Here is a 22,396-nt window from a genome sequence, read left to right on the forward strand (position 1 = left end):
ACACATTTCTTTAAACTATGAGTGTCAATTGGGCTCTCGAAATGGCAGGGAAAAGATGCACAGCAAAACGAAAATACGTAGATGAACACAGGACGTTTTAATCAGAGTGGGAAAGTTTCTATTTTTTGTTGAACGTGATGGCAAACCATTCTGCCTGATATGTCAGACCTCAGCGCATTTCAAAGATTCAAATCTTCAGCGCCATGCACTTCAGCTCACTCCATGCTAACATTGATCAGGCGTCGAACCCGCATCATCATGCTTAAGAGGTGGCCATGCTAACCAGTGCGCCATTATGTCAACGCATAATAACTAAGTCTACTGGTCAAAACAGCGGTTACTATATGACGTCGCTACGTCGTGGTCACGTGACGCAGACAAGACGTCAATGGACGTGGGCAGAGTTAACTTGTTTAAAAGGGAGTAGGCAGAAGAAATATTTAATTTATTTAAATCTATTTTGAGTGCACACCATTATGCCAATGCATAACAACTGTAAATCTACTAAACAAAACAGCGGTTGCTATATGACATCTGCCACGTCGTGGTCACGTGACATACGTGACGTCGATGGGCGTAACTTTCGCCGGAATTCAAATCCGCGGAGAGAGTTAACTTGTTTAAAAGAGAGTGGGCAGAAGAATTATTTAATTTATTTAAATCTATTTGGTGTGTGCGCCATTATGTCAATGCATAACAACTGTAAGTCTACTAAACAAAACAGCGGTTGCTATTTGACGTCTGCCACGTCGTGGTCACGTGACGCGGACGTGACGTCGACGCCTACTTTACATCCCACCGATCACAGGACTCCTCGGCTGCATAACCGTGCCCCCTTCCCAACCAATCGGATTTGCTATACGCGAAAACGACGCCAATGGAAAGAGCTTCCGCCCAAATTTAAATCCGTGGGCGTGGCTCGCAGCAGGAAGTAGGAAAATGGCGGCGATGTTGACAAAGACACAGCGGATGGTAACATACGACTAACAAGAGAAATATTTTTATTTTCTGCTTGCAACTGGACCGTCCAGAGCGTACACGGTAAGTACAACTCATCGTTTTTAAAAAGAAGTACTTTTGTTGCCCTGAAAAGCGAGTGAGCGTGGCGTTTGTGGGGGACGTCGAATTTCGACGATTCTTTCTGGTCAACGGTTGTAAATGATTGTGTTGATTAAAAAAGAAAACTTGATGTAACTCTACTTTTAACTGCCGTTTCAGATAGATTTGGAATTGCATCACATCCAATTTTGCCTAGAGCGTACACGGTAAGTAACACTCGTTGTGTTTAAGGAGATTTACGTTTGTAATAGCAGAAGTGTAGCCGCGTTGCGTTGTACGTGTGAATGTTGGTCCGGGCGAAATGTTAATGTTTAATTTCATTCCTTTAGGTTCCACGGTGTTTGTTGGCTGCAAGTTTTCCACTGCAAGAAGAGGCTCATATCATTGACCAGGAGCGAGCTACAATGGTGAGTAGCCATAACATTTATGTTAAACACTTCCTATTTCATGTCTAACAGTACTTGATTTAACAAATAACCATAAATAAATACAGTGTGGGCACTGAAGTTAACATATGTGATTATACTGCCTAATCTGTCACCGAGTAGATTGTTGCAAAGTAATATAAGATCCAAAGTTGTAATTCAGAATAGTTTTCAAAAGAAGGCCATTAGAATTATATACAAGTCTGATTACCCTGAACAAGCTATTAATTAAATCACAAATTCTTCAATTCAAAGATTTGGTAGATTATCAGACAAATAATGTCTAACAGTAATTGATTTAACACATCACGATAAGTAGATTGAGTGTGGGCACTCTCAAGTTAACATATGTGATTATACTGCCTAATCTGTTACAGAGTATGTTGTTGCCAAGTAATGTAGAATAGATCCAAAGTAGTAATCCAGAATAGTTTTGAAGAGGCCATTAGAATGATAAACAAATCTGATTACCTTGAACATAATAACAAGCTAAGTGTTTAATATGTCCTATGAAGTCAAAATTGGGCACCATCATGTGGTGAAATTTGGAATTGCATCACATCCAATTTTGCCTGGGAACAAACAGATTACATAAATCTTAGTTTTGAATAAGCCACTCCTTCTCAAACAAGTAAACTCTGCCCATTTTGCGCAGTAGATGTTCTGTTAATATCTAGTATTTATACAAAGTCATAATTTAAATTGCTTTCAACCTTCATTCATCGGTTCAACCAACATTACTCGCTCTTATTACCAACTTGTATTGATTTAACTAAGCGTTTAATACTTCCTATCAGGTCTCAAATCGAGATTTGGCAAAATACAATTTCAGCAAATCCAATTTTGCCAGGGAACAAAAATAGATTAAATAAACTAAATAAGTCCTCTTCCCATTAAATAAATCAGAAAAGTCTGTCTTGTAACCAGTCCTCTTTAAACAAGTAAAGTCTGCCCATTTTGTGCCGTAGATTTTGTGTCTATGCCTAGTATTTAAACAAAATCATAATTTAAACGACTTCTTTCCTTCATTCACTTTGGAAATTTGGAATTGCAGCAAATCGAATTTTGGCAGGGAACAAAAATAGATCAATTAAACTAAATAAGTCTTCTTCCCATTAAATAAATTAAAAAAGTCTGTCTTGTAACCAGTCCTTTTCAAACAAGTAAAGTCTGCCCATTTTGTGCCGTCGATTTTGTGTTAATGCCTAGTATTTATACAAAATCATAATTTAAAGGACTTCATTCCTTCATTCACTTTGGAAATTTGGAATTGCAGCACATCAAATTTTGCCTGGGAAGAAAAGTAGATTAAATAAATTTAATAAGTCTTACTACTTCCCATTAAATAAATTAAATACGTCTTACTTGTTCCCACTCCTTTTCAAAACAGTAGTTTAAAACGAGGGCCCTTCACTCAATCTTTAACCCCAACCCCGCACGTTGTGTTGTATCTGTGAATGTTGGTTGTGGCCAAATGATAGTTTTCTTTCATTCGTTTAGGTTCCAAGAAAACTTGATGTAACTCTACTTTTAACTGCCGTTTCAGATAAGCGGGTATTACGTCGCAGTCATGTGCCGTGGATATGACGTAATTGCCCGAACCTCCGCCAAAATTCAAATCTCTTGGCGCGATGGCCGTGAGCCACTGAGCAGCGACGATTATCAACAGAAATATCTTTATTTTCTGCTTGCAACTGGACCGTCTAGAGCGTACACGGTAAGTAACACTCATTGTGTTTAAGGAGATTTACGTTTGTAATAGCAGAAGTGTAGCCGCGTTGCGTTGTACGTGTGAAAATTGGTCGAGGCGAAATGTTAATGTTTAATTTCATTCCTTTAGGTTCCACGGTGTTTGTTGGCTGCAAGTTTTCCACTGCAAGAAGAGGCTCGTATCATTGACCAGGAGCGAGCTACAATGGTGAGTAGCCATAACATTTATGTTAAACACTTCCTATTTCATGTCTAACAGTACTTGATTTAACAAATAACCATAAATAAATACAGTGTGGGCACTGAAGTTAACATATGTGATTATACTGCCTAATCTGTCACGGAGTAGATTGTTGCAAAGTAATATAAGATCCAAAGTTGTAATTCAGAATAGTTTTCAAAAGAAGGCCATTAGAATTATATACAAGTCTGATTACCCTGAACAAGCTATTAATTAAATCACAAATTCTTCAATTCAAAGATTTGTTAGATTATCAGACAAATAATGTCTAACAGTAATTGATTTAACACATCACGATAAGTAGATTGAGTGTGGGCACTCTCAAGTTAACATATGTGATTATACTGCCTAATCTGTTACAGAGTATGTTGTTGCCAAGTAATGTAGAATAGATCCAAAGTAGTAATCCAGAATAGTTTTGAAGAGGCCATTAGAATGATAAACAAATCTGATTACCTTGAACATAATAACAAGCTAAGTGTTTAATATGTCCTATGAAGTCAAAATTGGGCACCATCATGTGGTGAAATTTGGAATTGCATCACATCCAATTTTGCCTGGGAACAAACAGATTACATAAATCTTAGTTTTGAATAAGCCACTCCTTCTCAAACAAGTAAACTCTGCCCATTTTGCGCAGTAGATGTTCTGTTAATATCTAGTATTTATACAAAGTCATAATTTAAATTGCTTTCAACCTTCATTCATCGGTTCAACCAACATTACTCGCTCTTATTACCAACTTGTATTGATTTAACTAAGCGTTTAATACTTCCTATCAGGTCTCAAATCGAGATTTGGCAAAATACAATTTCAGCAAATCCAATTTTGCCAGGGAACAAAAATAGATTAAATAAACTAAATAAGTCCTCTTCCCATTAAATAAATCAGAAAAGTCTGTCTTGTAACCAGTCCTCTTCAAACAAGTAAAGTCTGCCCATTTTGTGCCGTAGATTTTGTGTCTATGCCTAGTATTTAAACAAAATCATAATTTAAACGACTTCTTTCCTTCATTCACTTTGGAAATTTGGAATTGCAGCAAATCGAATTTTGGCAGGGAACAAAAATAGATCAATTAAACTAAATAAGTCTTCTTCCCATTAAATAAATTAAAAAAGTCTGTCTTGTAACCAGTCCTTTTCAAACAAGTAAAGTCTGCCCATTTTGTGCCGTCGATTTTGTGTTAATGCCTAGTATTTATACAAAATCATAATTTAAAGGACTTCATTCCTTCATTCACTTTGGAAATTTGGAATTGCAGCACATCAAATTTTGCCTGGGAAGAAAAGTAGATTAAATAAATTTAATAAGTCTTACTACTTCCCATTAAATAAATTAAATACGTCTTACTTGTTCCCACTCCTTTTCAAAACAGTAGTTTAAAACGAGGGCCCTTCACTCAATCTTTAACCTCAACCCCGCACGTTGTGTTGTATCTGTGAATGTTGGTTGTGGCCAAATGATAGTTTTCTTTCATTCGTTTAGGTTCCAAGAAAACTTGATGTAACTCTACTTTTAACTGCCGTTTCAGATAAGCGGGTATTACGTCGCAGTCAAATGCCGCGGATATGACGTAATTGCCCGAACCTCCGCCAAAATTCAAATCTGTTGGCGCGATGGCCGTGAGCCACTGAGCAGCGACGATTATCAACAGAAATATCTTTATTTTCTGCTTGCAACTGGACCGTCTAGAGCGTACACGGTAAGTAACACTCATTGTGTTTAAGGAGATTTACGTTTGTAATAGCAGAAGTGTAGCCGCGTTGCGTTGTACGTGTGAAAATTGGTCGAGGCGAAATGTTAATGTTTAATTTCATTCCTTTAGGTTCCACGGTGTTTGTTGGCTGCAAGTTTTCCACTGCAAGAAGAGGCTCGTATCATTGATCAGGAGCGAGCTACAATGGTGAGTAGCCATAACATTTATGTTAAACACTTCCTATTTCATGTCTAACAGTACTTGATTTAACAAATAACCATAAATAAATACAGTGTGGGCACTGAAGTTAACATATGTGATTATACTGCCTAATCTGTCACGGAGTAGATTGTTGCAAAGTAATATAAGATCCAAAGTTGTAATTCAGAATAGTTTTCAAAAGAAGGCCATTAGAATTATATACAAGTCTGATTACCCTGAACAAGCTATTAATTAAATCACAAATTCTTCAATTCAAAGATTTGGTAGATTATCAGACAAATAATGTCTAACAGTAATTGATTTAACACATCACGATAAGTAGATTGAGTGTGGGCACTCTCAAGTTAACATATGTGATTATACTGCCTAATCTGTTACAGAGTATGTTGTTGCCAAGTAATGTAGAATAGATCCAAAGTAGTAATCCAGAATAGTTTTGAAGAGGCCATTAGAATGATAAACAAATCTGATTACCTTGAACATAATAACAAGCTAAGTGTTTAATATGTCCTATGAAGTCAAAATTGGGCACCATCATGTGGTGAAATTTGGAATTGCATCACATCCAATTTTGCCTGGGAACAAACAGATTACATAAATCTTAGTTTTGAATAAGCCACTCCTTCTCAAACAAGTAAACTCTGCCCATTTTGCGCAGTAGATGTTCTGTTAATATCTAGTATTTATACAAAGTCATAATTTAAATTGCTTTCAACCTTCATTCATCGGTTCAACCAACATTACTCGCTCTTATTACCAACTTGTATTGATTTAACTAAGCGTTTAATACTTCCTATCAGGTCTCAAATCGAGATTTGGCAAAATACAATTTCAGCAAATCCAATTTTGCCAGGGAACAAAAATAGATTAAATAAACTAAATAAGTCCTCTTCCCATTAAAAAAATCAGAAAAGTCTGTCTTGTAACCAGTCCTCTTCAAACAAGTAAAGTCTGCCCATTTTGTGCCGTAGATTTTGTGTCTATGCCTAGTATTTAAACAAAATCATAATTTAAACGACTTCTTTCCTTCATTCACTTTGGAAATTTGGAATTGCAGCAAATCGAATTTTGGCAGGGAACAAAAATAGATCAATTAAACTAAATAAGTCTTCTTCCCATTAAATAAATTAAAAAAGTCTGTCTTGTAACCAGTCCTTTTCAAACAAGTAAAGTCTGCCCATTTTGTGCCGTCGATTTTGTGTTAATGCCTAGTATTTATACAAAATCATAATTTAAAGGACTTCATTCCTTCATTCACTTTGGAAATTTGGAATTGCAGCACATCAAATTTTGCCTGGGAAGAAAAGTAGATTAAATAAATTTAATAAGTCTTACTACTTCCCATTAAATAAATTAAATACGTCTTACTTGTTCCCACTCCTTTTCAAAACAGTAGTTTAAAACGAGGGCCCTTCACTCAATCTTTAACCCCAACCCCGCACGTTGTGTTGTATCTGTGAATGTTGGTTGTGGCCAAATGATAGTTTTCTTTCATTCGTTTAGGTTCCAAGAAAACTTGATGTAACTCTACTTTTAACTGCCGTTTCAGATAAGCGGGTATTACGTCGCAGTCAAATGCCGCGGATATGACGTAATTGCCCGAACCTCCGCCAAAATTCAAATCTGTTGGCGCGATGGCCGTGAGCCACTGAGCAGCGACGATTATCAACAGAAATATCTTTATTTTCTGCTTGCAACTGGACCGTCTAGAGCGTACACGGTAAGTAACACTCATTGTGTTTAAGGAGATTTACGTTTGTAATAGCAGAAGTGTAGCCGCGTTGCGTTGTACGTGTGAAAATTGGTCGAGGCGAAATGTTAATGTTTAATTTCATTCCTTTAGGTTCCACGGTGTTTGTTGGCTGCAAGTTTTCCACTGCAAGAAGAGGCTCGTATCATTGATCAGGAGCGAGCTACAATGGTGAGTAGCCATAACATTTATGTTAAACACTTCCTATTTCATGTCTAACAGTACTTGATTTAACAAATAACCATAAATAAATACAGTGTGGGCACTGAAGTTAACATATGTGATTATACTGCCTAATCTGTCACGGAGTAGATTGTTGCAAAGTAATATAAGATCCAAAGTTGTAATTCAGAATAGTTTTCAAAAGAAGGCCATTAGAATTATATACAAGTCTGATTACCCTTAACATAACAACAAGCTATTAATTAAATCACAAATTCTTCAATTCAAAGATTTGGTAGATTATCAGACAAATAATGTCTAACAGTAATTGATTTAACACATCACGATAAGTAGATTGAGTGTGGGCACTCTCAAGTTAACAGATATGATTATACTGCCTAATCTGTTACAGAGTATGTTGTTGCCAAGTAATGTAGAATAGATCCAAAGTAGTAATCCAGAATAGTTTTGAAGAGGCCATTAGAATAATAAACAAATCTGATTACCTTGAACATAATAACAAGCTAAGTGTTTAATATGTCCTATGAAGTCAAAATTGGGCACCATCATGTGGTGAAATTTGGAATTGCATCACATCCAATTTTGCCTGGGAACAAACAGATTAAATAAATCTTAGTTTTGAATAAGCCACTCCTTCTCAAACAAGTAAACTCTGCCCATTTCGCGCAGTAGATGTTCTGTTAATATCTAGTATTTATACAAAGTCATAATTTAAATTGCTTTCAACCTTCATTCATCGGTTCAACCAACATTACTCGCTCTTATTACCAACTTGTATTGATTTAACTAAGCGTTTAATACTTCCTATCAGGTCTCAAGGCAAGATTTGGCAAAATACAATTTCAGCAAATCCAATTTTGCCAGGGAACAAAAATAGATTAAATAAACTAAATAAGTCTTCTTCCCATTAAATAAATCAGAAAAGTCTGTCTTGTAACCAGTCCTCTTCAAACAAGTAAAGTCTGCCCATTTTGTGCCGTAGATTTTGTGTCTATGCCTAGTATTTAAACAAAATCATAATTTAAACGACTTCTTTCCTTCATTCACTTTGGAAATTTGGAATTGCAGCAAATCGAATTTTGGCAGGGAACAAAAATAGATCAATTAAACTAAATAAGTCTTCTTCCCATTAAATAAATTAAAAAAGTCTGTCTTGTAACCAGTCCTTTTCAAACAAGTAAAGTCTGCCCATTTTGTGCCGTCGATTTTGTGTTAATGCCTAGTATTTATACAAAATCATAATTTAAAGGACTTCATTCCTTCATTCACTTTGGAAATTTGGAATTGCAGCACATCAAATTTTGCCTGGGAAGAAAAGTAGATTAAATAAATTTAATAAGTCTTACTACTTCCCATTAAATAAATTAAATACGTCTTACTTATTCCCACTCCTTTACAAAAAAGTAGTTTCAAACGAGGTCCCTTCACTCAACCTTTAACCCTATTTATTCACCTTCTAGGCTAAGTGTTAAAGGCTAAGTGTTAAAGGCTAAGTGTTAAAGGCTAAGTGTTAAAGGCTAAGTGTTAGAGGCTAAGTGCCAGAGGCTAGGCGCCAGAGGCGAGTTTTTGTGGGCTGAAGTTTTAGTGGGGTTAGTGTGAATACAATCCAAAAGAATACAACAGAATACAATACAATAGAATATAATACATAGATTAAATTCAATAGCTCTTACTACTTCCCATTAAATAAATTAAATACGTCTTACTTGTTCCCAATCCTTTTCAAAAAAGTAGTTTAAAACGAGGGCCCTTCACTCAACCTTTAACCTCAACCCCGCACGTCACATTGTGTTGTATCTGTGAATGTTGGTTGTGGCCAAATGATAGTTTTCTTTCATTCGTTTAGGTTCCACGGTGTTTGTTGGCTATGTTTTCCACTGTCAGAAGGATGAAAATACAAAGTACAACGCTTGGACGTGGGCGAAGACGTCACCGGTGAGTCCTTCCTTCCTATTTATTTACCTTCTAGATGCTAGAGGCTAAGTGTTAGAGGCTAAGTGTTAGAGGCTAAGTGTTAAACACAATACGAACAACACAACGATACTGCACTGAACAACAACACCATCCTGCACTGAACAACACCATCCCGCACTGAACAACACCATGCCGCACTGAACAACATTATGCCGCACTGAACATTATGCCGCACTGAACAACACCATGCCGCACTGAACAACACCATGCCGCACTGAACAACATTATGCCGCACTGAACAACACCATCCCGCACTGAACACCATCCCGCATTGAACAACACCATCCTGCACTGAACAACACCATGCCGCACTGAACAACACCATGCCGCACTGAACAACACCATTCCGCACTGAACACCATGCCGCACAGAACAACACCATCCTGCACTGAACAACACCATCCCGCACTGAACAACACCATGCCGCATTGAACAACACCATCCTGCACTGAACAACACCATCCCGCACTGAACAACACCATGCCGCACTGAACAACATTATGCCGCACTGAACATTATGCCGCACTGAACAACACCATGCCGCACTGAACAACACCATGCCGCACTGAACAACACCATGCCGCACTGAACAACATTATGCCGCACTGAACAACACCATGCCGCACTGAACAACACCATCCTGCACTGAACAACACCATTCCGCATTGAACACCATGCCGCACTGAACAACACCATCCCGCACTGAACAACACCATCCCGCACTGAACAACACCATGCCGCACTGAACAACATTATGCCGCACTGAACAACATTATGCCGCACTGAACAACACCATGCCGCACTGAACAACACAATGCCGCACTGAACAACACCATGCCGCACTGAACAACATTATAACGCACTGAACAACACCATCCCGCACTGAACAACACCATGCCGCACTAAACAACATTATGCCGCACTGAACAACATTATGCCGAAATGAACAACACCATGCCGCACTGAACAACACCATGCCGCACTGAACAACACCATCCTGCACTGAACAACACCATCCCGCACTGAACAACACCATGCCGCACTGAACAACACCATAACGCACTGAACAACACCATGCCGCAATGAACAACACCATCCCGCACTGAACAACATTATGCCGCACTGAACAACATTATAACGCACTGAACAACATTATGGCGCACTGAACAACATTATGCCGCACTGAACAACACCATGCCGCACTGAACAACACCATGCCGCACTGAACAACACCATGCCGCAATGAACAACACCATCCCGCACTGAACAACACCATGCCGCACTGAGCAACACCATGCCGCACTGAACAACACCATCCCGCACTGAACAACACCATGCCGCACTGAACAACACCATTCCGCACTGAACAACACCATGCTGCACTGAACAACATTACGCTGCACTGAACAACACCATGCCGCACTGAACAACATTATAACGCACTGAACAACACCATCCCGCACTGAACAACACCATGCCGCACTAAACAACATTATGCCGCACTGAACAACACCATGCCGCACTGAACAACACCATCCTGCACTGAACAACACCATTCTGCATTGAACACCATGCCGCACTGAACAACACCATCCCGCACTGAACAACACCATCCCGCACTGAACAACACCATGCCGCACTGAACAACATTATGCCGCACTGAACAACATTATGCCGCACTGAACAACACCATGCCGCACTGAACAACACCATGCCGCACTGAACAACACCATGCCGCACTGAACAACATTATAACGCACTGAACAACACCATCCCGCACTGAACAACACCATGCCGCACTAAACAACATTATGCCGCACTGAACAACATTATGCCGAAATGAACAACACCATGCCGCACTGAACAACACCATGCCGCACTGAACAACACCATCCTGCACTGAACAACACCATCCCGCACTGAACAACACCACGCCGCACTGAACAACACCATGCCGCACTGAACAACACCATGACGCAATGAACAACACCATCCCGCACTGAACAACATTATGCCGCACTGAACAACATTATGCCGCACTGAACAACATTATGCCGCACTGAACAACATTATGCCGCACTGAACAACACCATGCCGCACTGAACAACACCATGCCGCACTGAACAACACCATGCCGCACTGAACAACACGATCCCGCATTGAACAACACCATGCCGCACTGAACAACACCATCCTGCACTGAACAACACCATCCCGCACTGAACAACACCATGCCGCACTGAACAACATTATGGCGCACTGAACAACATTATGCCGCACTGAACAACACCATGCCGCACTGAACAACACCATGCCGCACTGAACAACACCATGCCGCAATGAACAACACCATCCCGCAATGAACAACACCATGCCGCACTGAGCAACACTATGCCGCACTGAACAACACCATCCCGCACTGAACAACACCATGCCGCACTGAACAACACCATTCCGCACTGAACAACACCATGCCGCACTGAACAACATTACGCTGCACTGAACAACACCATGCCGCACTGAACAACACCATGCCGCACTGAACAACACCATGCCGCATTGAACAACACCATGCCGCATTGAACAACACCATGCCGCACTGAACAACACCATCCTGCACTGAACAACACCATGCCGCATTGAACAACACCATGCCGCACTGAACAACACCATCCTGCACTGAACAACACCATCCCGCACTGAACACCATCCCGCATTGAACAACACCATCCTGCACTGAACAACACCATGCCGCACTGAACAACACCATGCCGCACTGAACAACACCATTCCGCACTGAACAACACCATGCCGCACAGAACAACACCATCCTGCACTGAACAACACCATCCCGCACTGAACAACACCATGCCGCATTGAACAACACCATCCTGCACTGAACAACACCATCCTGCACTGAACAACACCATGCCGCACTGAACAACACCATGCCGCACTGAACAACACCATGCCGCACTGAACAACACCATGCCGCACTGAACAACATTATGCCGCACTGAACAACATTATGTCGCACTGAACAACACCATGCCGCACTGAACAACACCATGCCGCACTGAACAACATTATGCCGCACTGAAAAACACCATGCCGCACTGAAACACACCATCCCGCACTGAACAACACCATGCCGCATTGAACAACACCATGCCGCACTGAACAACACCATGCTGCACTGAACAACATTATGCTGCACTGAACAACACGATCCTGCATTGAACAACACCATGCCGCACTGAACAACACCATCCTGCACTGAACAACACCATCCTGCACTGAACAACACCACCCCGCACTGAACAACACGATCCCGCATTGAACAACACCATCCCGCACTGAACAACACCATGCCGCACTGAACAACACCATTCCGCACTGAACAACACCATGCCGCACTGAACAACACCATGCCGCACTGAACAACACCATGCCGCACTGAACAACACCATGCCGCACTGAACAACATTATGCCGCACTGAACAACACCATGCCGCACTGAACAACACCATCCCGCACTGAACAACACCATGCCGCATTGAACAACACCATGCCGCACTGAACAACACCATCCTGCACTGAACAACACCATCCCGCACTAAACAACACCATGCCGCACTGAACAACATTATGGCGCACTGGACAACATTATGCCGCACTGAACAACACCATGCCGCATTGAACAACACCATGCCGCACTGAACAACACCATGCCGCACTGAACAACACCATGCCGCACTGAGCAACATTATGCCGCACTGAACAACACCATGCCGCACTGAACAACACCATGCCGCACTGAACAACACGATCCCGCATTGAACAACACCATCCTGCACTGAACAACACCATGCCGCACTGAACAACACCATGCCGCACTGAACAACACCATTCCGCACTGAACAACACCATGCCGCACTGAACAACACCATCCTGCACTGAACAACACCATCCCGCACTGAACAACACCATGCCGCATTAAACAACACCATGCCGCACTGAACAACACCATCCTGCACTGAACAACACCATGCCGCACTGAACAACATCATGCCGCACTGAACAACACCATGCCGCACTGAACAACATTATGCCGCACTGAACAACATTATGCCGCACTGAACAACATTATGTAGCACTGAACAACACCATGCCGCACTGAACAACACCATGCTGCACTGAACAACATTATGCCGCACTGAACAACACGATCCCGCATTGAACAACACCATCCCGCAGTGAACAACACCATGCCGCATTGAACAACACCATGCCGCACTGAACAACACCATGCTGCACTGAACAACATTATGCTGCACTGAACAACACGATCCTGCATTGAACACCATGCCGCACTGAACAACACCATCCTGCACTGAACAACACCATGCCGCACTGAACAACACCATGCCGCACTGAACAACATTTTGCCGCACTGAAAAACACCATGCCGCACTGAACAACACCATCCCGCACTGAACAACACCATGCCGCATTGAACAACACCATGCCGCACTGAACAACACCATGCTGCACTGAACATTATGCTGCACTGAACAACACGATCCTGCATTGAACAACACCATGCCGCACTGAACAACACCATCCTGCACTGAACAACACCATCCTGCACTGAACAACACCACCCCGCACTGAACAACACGATCCCGCATTGAACAACACCATCCCGCACTGAACAACACCATGCCGCACTGAACAACACCATTCCGCACTGAACAACACCATGCCGCACTGAACAACACCATGCCGCACTGAACAACACCATGCCGCACTGAACAACACCATGCCGCACTGAACAACACCATGCCGCACTGAACAACATTATGCCACACTGAACAACACCATGCCGCACTGAACAACACCATCCCGCACTGAACAACACCATGCTGCATTGAACAACACCATGCCGCACTGAACAACACCATCCCGCACTAAACAACACCATGCCGCACTGAACAACATTATGGCACACTGGACAACATTATGCCGCACTGAACAACACCATGCCGCACTCAACAACACCATGCCGCACTCAACAACACCATGCCGCACTGAACAACACCATGCCGCACTGAACAACATTATGCCGCACTGAACAACACCATCCCGCACTGAACAACACCATGCCGCACTGAACAACACGATCCCGCATTGAACAACACCATCCTGCACTGAACAACACCATGCCGCACTGAACAACACCATGCCGCACTGAACAACACCATTCCGCACTGAACAACACCATGCCGCACTGAACAACACCATCCTGCACTGAACAACACCATCCCGCACTGAACAACACCATGCCGCATTGAACAACACCATGCCGCACTGAACAACACCATCCTGCACTGAACAACACCATGCCGCACTGAACAACACCATGCCGCACTGAACAACACCATGCCGCACTGAACAACATTATGCCGCACTGAACAACATTATGCCGCACTGAACAACATTATGTCGCACTGAACAACACCATGCCGCACTGAACAACACCATGCTGCACTGAACAACACCATGCCGCACTGAACAACACGATCCCGCATTGAACAACACCATCCCGCAGTGAACAACACCATGCCGCATTGAACAACACCATGCCGCACTGAACAACACCATGCTGCACTGAACAACATTATGCTGCACTGAACAACACGATCCTGCATTGAACAACACCATGCCGCACTGAACAACACCATCCTGCACTGAACAACACCTTTCCACACTGAACAACACCATGCCGCACTGAACAACATTATGCCGCACTGAACAACACCATGCCGCACTGAACAACACCATGCCGCACTGAACAACACCATGCCGCACTGAACAACACCATGCCGCAATGAACAACACCATCCCGCACTGAACAACACCATGCCGCATTGAACAACACCATGCCGCACTGAACAACACCATCCCGCACTGAACAACACCACCCCGCACTGAACAACACGATCCCGCATTGAACAACACCATCCCGGACTGAACAACACCATGCCGCATTGAACAACACCATCCTGCACTGAACAACACCATGCCGCACTGAACAACACCATGCCGCACTGAACAACACCATGCCGCACTGAACAACACCATGCCGCACTGAACAACACCATCCTGCACTGAACAACACCATCCCGCACTGAACAACACCATGCCGCATTGAACAACACCATCCTGCACTGAACAACACCATCCTGCACTGAACAACACCATGCCGCACTGAACAACACCATGCCGCACTGAACAACACCATGCCGCACTGAACAACACCATGCCGCACTGAACAACATTATGCCGCACTGAACAACATTATGTCGCACTGAACAACACCATGCCGCACTGAACAACACCATGCCGCACTGAACAACATTATGCCGCACTGAAAAACACCATGCCGCACTGAACAACACCATCCCGCACTGAACAACACCATGCCGCATTGAACAACACCATGCCGCACTGAACAACACCATGCTGCACTGAACAACATTATGCTGCACTGAACAACACGATCCTGCATTGAACAACACCATGCCGCACTGAACAACACCATCCTGCACTGAACAACACCATCCTGCACTGAACAACACCACCCCGCACTGAACAACACGATCCCGCATTGAACACCATCCCGCACTGAACAACACCATGCCGCACTGAACAACACCATTCCGCACTGAACAACACCATGCCGCACTGAACAACACCATGCCGCACTGAACAACACCATGCCGCACTGAACAACACCATGCCGCACTGAACAACATTATGCCGCACTGAACAACACCATGCCGCACTGAACAACACCATCCCGCACTGAACAACACCATGCCGCACTGAACAACACCATGCCGCACTGAACAACACCATCCTGCACTGAACAACACCATCCCGCACTAAACAACACCATGCCGCACTGAACAACATTATGGCGCACTGGACAACATTATGCCGCACTGAACAACACCATGCCGCACTGAACAACACCATGCCGCACTGAACAACACCATGCCGCACTGAACAACACCATGCCGCACTGAACAACACCATGCCGCACTGAACAACACCATGCCGCACTGAACAACACCATGCCGCACTGAACAACACCATGCCGCACTGAACAACACCATCCTGCACTGAACAACACCATGCCGCACTGAACAACACCATGCCGCACTGAACAACACCATTCCGCACTGAACAACACCATGCCGCACTGAACGACACCATCCTGCACTGAACGACACCATCCCGCACTGAACAACACCATGCCGCATTGAACAACACCATGCCGCACTGAACAACACCATCCTGCACTGAACAACACCATGCCGCACTGAACAACACCATGCCGCACTGAACAACACCATGCCGCACTGAACAACATTATGCCGCACTGAACAACATTATGCCGCACTGAACAACATTATGTCGCACTGAACAACACCATGCCGCACTGAACAACACCATGCTGCACTGAACAACATTATGCCGCACTGAACAACACGATCCCGCATTGAACAACACCATCCCGCAGTGAACAACACCATGCCGCATTGAACAACACCATGCCGCACTGAACAACACCATCCCGCACTGAACAACACCACCCCGCACTGAACAACACGATCCCGCATTGAACAACACCATCCCGGACTGAACAACACCATGCCGCACTGAACAACACCATTCCGCACTGAACAACACCATGCCGCACTGAACAACACCATGCCGCACTGAACAACACCATGCCGCACTGAACAACATTATGCCGCACTGAACAACACCATGCCGCACTGAACAACACCATCCCGCACTGAACAACACCATGCCGCATTGAACAACACCATGCCGCACTGAACAACACCATCCTGCACTGAACAACACCATCCCGCACTGAACAACACCATGCCGCACTGAACAACATTATGGCGCACTGAACAACATTATGCCGCACTGAACAACACCATGCCGCACTGAACAACACCATGCCGCACTGAACAACACCATGCCGCACTGAACAACATTATGCCGCACTGAACAACATTATGCCGCACTGAACAACACCATGCCGCACTGAACAACACCATGCCGCACTGAACAACACCATGCCGCACTGAACAACACGACGTCGCACTGAACAACACGACGCCGCACAGAACAACACGACGCCGCACAGAATAACACAATACCGCACAGAACAACACAATACCGCACAAACAGTTTTAGATAATATTACGTCGCAGTCATGTGACGCGGACATGACGTCAATAGGCGGAACTCACGGCAAAATTATAATCCGTGGGCGTGGCTTGCAACAGGAAGTAGGAAAGCGGCAGTTCTGGCAAACAAGACACAGCTGTTAGTAACACGATGACTAACAAGGCAAATATTTTTGTTTTCAGCTTGCAACTTGACCGTCTAGAGCGTACAAGGTAATTACAACTGTTTTTTTTTAGCCCTGAAAAGCAAGGGAGTGTGGCGTTTGGGAGGAATGTCGAACTCGGCGTCTGCTTCCAGCCACAGACGCCAAATTTCGACGATTATTTCGACTGGTCAACGGTTGTAAATTATTGCGTTGACTAAAAACTTTATTTAACTCTACTCTTAACTTTGCCGTTTCAGATATGCGGGTATTACACCGCGGAAATGACGTCAATAGGCTGAACTCTCGCCAAAATTCAAATCTGTGGGCGCAATGGCCTTGAGCGAGACACCGGATACAAACACGACGATTATCAACAGAAATATCTTTATTTTCCGCTTGCAAGTGGACCGTCTAGAGCGTACACGGTAAGTACAACTCATTGTGTTTAAAAAGATTTACGTTTGTGTAGTTTGCGTTGCGTTGTATCTGTGAATGTTGGTTGAGGCTAAATGTTAATGTTTAATTTCATTCCTTTAGGTTCCACGGTGTTTGTTGGCTGTATGTTTTCCACTGCAAGAAGAGGCTCGTATCATTGACCAGCAGGAGCTACAATGGTGAGTACCCCTTTCGTCTTCCATTTATGTTAAACACTTCCTATTTCATGTCTAACAGTACTCGATTTAACAAATAACCATAAATAAATACAGTGTGGGCAGTCACGTTAACATATGTGATTATCCTGCCTAATATGTTTATCACAAATATGTCACTAATCACTAATATGTTTATTTGTTTATCACAACACCTTTGGACCTTCAGCAATCGATTATTTCCCTTCATCTACATAGAGACAGAACGATGGTGTCTTAAACATCTCATTCATTTCACCAAATAACTTCACGCAGGTGGATAACGGCCGTCTCGGTCACGCTATGTTGCGTGATGCAGTTTTGAAGAACCAAATGCATTTATTCAATGAATAAGTCAAGCTAGTTCTATGTTTATGATGTTGTAAGTTACGGTACCGATTGAAGTTGAGTTCGAAGCCAGTGGAAAACAGCGCTGCGTTTGTGCTCTCCAGGTACAAATGTTGTGATCTCTGACTGACGACCGGGCGAGACTCGAGTAAGAGATGTCCAAACGAGCTCCGGCAGGGCGGGCCAAGGCGGAGCGAACGGACGCCCTTCAGGCCGCCAATGACGAGCTGAGAACCAAACTGATGGACGTCCAGTTAGAACTTCAGCAGGAGAAGAACAAGGTGAAAACCTCAACAGACAGACACTGCCTGCCTCCCTGCCTGCCTCCCTGCCTGCCTCCCTGCCTGCCTCCCTCCCTCCCAGTTTTCCCGATGTAGATTAGACATGCGTGTGCCATGACTGTGTCAGCCTACATCAACAAATGCACCGAGGACGTCAGCACCACTAAGAATATCATCACCCGGGGCAACCAACGACCCTGGATGACTGAGGAGGTACGTCAAACGCTACGAGCGCGGAACTCTGCCTTCAAGTCTGGCGACAAGGAGACACTGAGGACAGCGAGAGCCAACTTGAACCGTGCCATCAGGATAGCGAAGCGAGACCGCAGTCGAAAATTTCAGGATCGTTTCCACGACGTCAAAAACATCAGGAGTATGTGGCAAGGCATACGGGCGATTACAGACTACAACTCACCCTCCCCCCCCCCGGTGGGTGTAGTTGATGCTGACTTTCTAAATGGTCTAAATAACTTCTTTGGGAGGTTCGAGGCACTAAACGGCACTCCAGCAGTTAAAACTGTCCCCCATCAGGAAGAGGAGGTACTCTGCCTTGACTCCGCCGATGTGTTGAAGACCCTGAGGAGAGTCAACCCCTGTAAGGCCCCTGGCCCCGACAACATTCCTGGGCGTGTGTTCAGGGAATGTGCAAGTCATCTGGCTGGGGTCATCACAGACATTTTTAACACCTCGCTGGGCCAAGCCACAGTGCCGGCGTGCTTTAAGACTGCCTCCATCATTCCGGTGCCGAAGAAACCTCAAATCACCTCATTTAATGATTACCGGCCTGTTGCACTGACTCCGGTTATGATGAAGTGCTTCGAAAGGCTGCTTAAAGGTCACATCGTTTCCAGACTCCCCCTATTATTTGACCCGTTCCAGTTTGCCGACCGGCAAAACCGCTCCACTCAGGACGCCATCTCCTCCGTTCTTCACCTGAGCCTGGCTCACCTGGAGGAGAAGAACACCCATGTGCGGAGGCTGTTCCTGGACTTCAGCTCAGCGTTTAACACCATCATCCCACAGCATCTGGTAGGAAAATTGGAACACCTGGGCTTCAACACCCCCCTTCGCAACTGGCTGCTAGACTTCCTCACCAACAGACCTCAGTCAGTCCGGGTCGGACAGAACACCTCTGATGTCATCACCCTCAGCACAGGCTCCCTTCAGGGCTGCGTCCTGAGCCCCCTGCTGTGCACCCTGATGACACACGACTGCGTCCTCAGGTTCACCACCAATCACATCGTGAAGTCAGCAGACGACACAACGGTGGTGGGGCTCATCAGAGACAACAACGACCTGGACTACAGAGAGGAGGTGGAGCAGCTGGTGGGCTGGTGCAGAGAAAACAGCCTGGTCCTGAATGAGGAGAAGATGAAGGAGATCATCGTCGACTTCAGGAAAAAACAGCCTCACCACGCTCCACTGATCATCAACAGCTCAGCTGTGGAGGTGGTCAGCACCACCAAATTCCTGGGGGTCCACATCACAGAAGACCTCACCTGGACTATGAACACTACGGCACTGGTCAAGAGGGCACAGAAGCGCTTGTACTTCCTGCGGAGGATGAGGAGAGCCCACCTGCCCCCACCCATCATGAGGACGTTCTACAGGAGCACCATAGAGAGCATTCTGACAAGCTGTCTCTCTGTGTGGTGTGGAGGCTGCACCGCCTCCGATTGGAAGAACGTGAGGAGAGTGGTGAGGACAGCAGAGAGGATCATAGGGGCTCCTCTTCCCTCCATTCAGGACATTTCATCTCAGCGCTGCATGTCCCGTGCCCGTAACATCATCAATGACCCATCACACCCCCACCATGGACTGTTCTCCCTGCTGCCCTCTGGGAAGAGGTTTGCAGCATCCGCTGCAGGTCCACCAGGTTCTGCAACAGCTTTTTCCCTGCTGTCATCAGACTGTTGAACACTAGAACTGTTGAGCTCTAAACTGAACTCTGCATCACACATTCACAGAACTGTACTTTATGACACTACGGACCTCTATCTTGCACTATCTCGCACTACCAACTTTACTGAACTTGTATAAACCCTTTAAATAGAAGTTTAATACATGGTTTAGCATTCCTCTGCACACTCTTGAATACTGTTTTGCCTACTTGCACTATTGCATAATTATCACTGCTGCACTTTATACTTATTTTTAATATATATATATATATATATAGTATATATGTATATATATATATTTTCATAGGATATGTTACTTCTATTCAACTGCAATATCACTACTTTGTTGTAAGACGTATGCAACGGAATTTCGTTTTGTATGCACCATGTGCAGACAAGATGACAATAAAGTTTGTCTAAGTCTAAGTCATGTCAGGTCAGCTGTCTGGAGAGAGAGAGAAGTCAGGACCTGCGGGCGGAGCACCACCGTGCCACCGCCGCCATGACGGAACTCAAAAGCAAACTCCATGAGGAGAAGCAGAAAGAGTTAGCCATTACCAGGGAGACATTACTGCGGCAGCATGAAATGGAGCTGATGAGAGTGATCAAAATCAAAGATGGAGAGATCCAGCGACTGAATGCCTTGGTCCTCAGCCTGAGGGACGGCTCCATGGACAAGGTGATCCGCTCTATCCGTGTCTGACTATCCGCACGCCACGTCGGGCTTCGATGCGGCCGCTACCGTATTGTGTAGCTTGTCCCCAGTAAGCGTCGCGGCGCTCCGTTGCGGTCTCAACGGCCCGGTGTGGCGCAATGTCTGCTCAGGTGAGGAGGGGGGGCGCTTTGCTGGCGGAGGTGGAGGAGACGCGGCGGTGTCGGGAGACCGAGCGGTGTCGCCTCCACCAGGAGCGCGGAAGAAGCCCTGGCAGCGGCCCAGCAGGCCTGGCAGTCCCGAGCGGCCGAGCTCCGATCGGCTCATCACCAGCATCGGGAGGAGCTGAGCCGAACCAAGAGAGACTGCGAGAGGGAGATCCGCCGACTGGTAGGACTGATCAGATGCGCGGTGCGTGGCTATGTTCCCAATTTCGTTGTATACCTGCAGTGCAATGACACCTAAGGCATTCTATTCTATTCTATTTCACAAGAAGAAAATGTCCGGTTGCTCGCTTCGCTTTTGTCACAGCAAAGGTGTTCTAGTCGATTCAAGAAAAAAATTGGCCGGTTGCTCTCTTTGTTTTTGTCACAATTCTGGCAAATGAGTTTGCCCGCCTGCCTGAGCGCTCCCCGTTTGTACATCCAGACGGATGAGATCAAGCTGAAAGACAGAGCGGTTAGTGTTTTGGATGAAGCCCTGGGGCCGGCCACGTCCACCGCCTTCAGCTGCAGACTCAGGCTGCCGAGCAGCAGATCGCTGCCCTGAGGGATTCCCAAAGGGCGGGCCTAAACTACCCTGGAAGTGGGGTCAACGCCGCTACTAGCAATCCTCTTCATTGCGTAAGCCACCTCATCACACACTTGCAGTACGCATGACTTAGTTCGTTGCTGGAGGAAGGTAGCA

The 22,396-nt window shown here is 44.8% G+C and overlaps 1 long non-coding RNA gene across 2 annotated transcripts; it reads left to right on the top strand.

The window, feature by feature from the left end:
• The first annotated feature begins 605 nt into the window (after window positions 1-605).
• Window positions 606-18,092, top strand: LOC148378189 (uncharacterized). Of its 2 annotated transcripts, XR_015856113.1 has the most exons (8): window positions 606-1,041; window positions 1,223-1,265; window positions 1,389-1,466; window positions 3,031-3,201; window positions 3,325-3,402; window positions 9,133-9,221; window positions 17,717-17,746; window positions 17,937-18,092. It is a non-coding gene; the product is annotated as an uncharacterized LOC148378189 (long non-coding RNA). The 2 variants fall into 2 exon arrangements; XR_015856114.1 differs by lacking the exons at window positions 9,133-9,221; window positions 17,717-17,746; window positions 17,937-18,092 and adding exons at window positions 4,967-5,137; window positions 5,261-5,318.
• Window positions 18,093-22,396: the final 4,304 nt, after the last annotated feature.

The sequence above is a fragment of the Syngnathus floridae genome, unplaced genomic scaffold, assembly GCF_059516105.1.
Source record: "Syngnathus floridae isolate MCC-2025c unplaced genomic scaffold, RoL_Sflo_1.0 HiC_scaffold_59, whole genome shotgun sequence".
NCBI lineage: Eukaryota > Metazoa > Chordata > Actinopteri > Syngnathiformes > Syngnathidae > Syngnathus > Syngnathus floridae.